Below are 1160 nucleotides of genomic sequence, written 5' to 3'. Positions count from 1 at the left end.
GAAGGAAGGAAGGAAGGAAGGAAGGAAGGAAGGAAGGAAGGAAGGAAGGAAGGAAGAAGGGAGGGAGGGAGGGAGGGAGGGAAGAGAGAGAGAAAGAGAGAGAGAGAGAAAGAAAGAAAGAAAGAAAGAAAGAAAGAAAGAAAGAAAGAAAGAAAGAAAGAAAGAAAGAAAGAAAGAAAAGAAGAAAGAAGGAAAGGAGAGAAAGAAAGAAAAGGAACATAGAAGGAAAGAAAGAAGAAAGAAAAGAAAGAGAGAAACAAGGAAGGGATGAAAGAAGACAGAAAGAAAAAGAGATAAAGGAAGATAAAAGGAAAGAAAGAAAGGGAGAAAGAAAGAAAAGAAAGAAGGAAAAAAGAAGTAAGAAAGAAGGAAAGAAAGAAGTAAGAAAGAAAGAGAGAAAGAAAAGAAAGAAAGTGAGAGAGGAAAGAAAGCAAGAATTAAAGAAAGAAGAAAGAAAAAAAGGAAAGAAAAAAAGAGAAAGAAAGAATGAAAAGAAAGAAAGAGGGAAAGAAGAAGGAAAGTAAGAAAGAAGGGAAGAAAGAAAGAGGGAAAGAAAGAAAAGAAAGGAAGAAAGAAGAGAGAGAGAAGGAAAGAAAGGAAGGTAAAAAAGAAAGAAAGACAAGAAAGAAAGCAAAAAAGACTACAACACCTGGTATTCCCAGGCGGTCTCCCATCCAAGCACTAAAGAGGCCCGATCCTGCTAAGCTTCCGAGATCAGAGGAGATCGGGCACGTTCAGGGTGGTATGGCTGCAGATGCCAGCAGAGGTGCCTGGCTGCCCCAAGAGCCCGGCCCAGCCATGCTGGCTGGCTTCCAGCCAGCACTGCCTGCCAGTGCCGCAGGGCTCTGATCAGGACCCCTGAGAAGCTCACCCACGGCCGTCCCCTGGCTCCCGAGCTTCCAAGTTTCCACCACGTCAGACATGCTTGGAAGAAGGGGTGCTCAGAGGCATCAGAGCCCAGGGCCCCCAGTCATGGGAAGCTATCCAGTACTCCGCCCTGTCAGGAAGGTATTCTTTTGGATTCCTGGCCACTCAGAAGCTCCTGAGAAGCCCCCTCTTGCCTGACCCACCCAGAGTCATCATGGCTGGCCAAGGGCAAAGAGTCAGCCCAACCCTGTGTGGCCTTTTTCTCCCAATGCCCCCACAATGGTCGCTTGTCC

The 1160-nt window shown here is 46.1% G+C and overlaps 1 pseudogene; it reads right to left on the bottom strand.

Annotated features, from left to right (window-relative positions):
- Nucleotides 1-637: 637 nt before the first annotated feature.
- On the bottom strand, nt 638-756 carry LOC111534492 (annotated as a pseudogene).
- Nucleotides 757-1160: the final 404 nt, after the last annotated feature.

This window comes from Piliocolobus tephrosceles, unplaced genomic scaffold (assembly GCF_002776525.5).
Source record: "Piliocolobus tephrosceles isolate RC106 unplaced genomic scaffold, ASM277652v3 unscaffolded_11368, whole genome shotgun sequence".
In the NCBI taxonomy this organism is placed as follows: domain Eukaryota; kingdom Metazoa; phylum Chordata; class Mammalia; order Primates; family Cercopithecidae; genus Piliocolobus; species Piliocolobus tephrosceles.
This window is presented reverse-complemented; position numbering and strand designations above follow the sequence as displayed.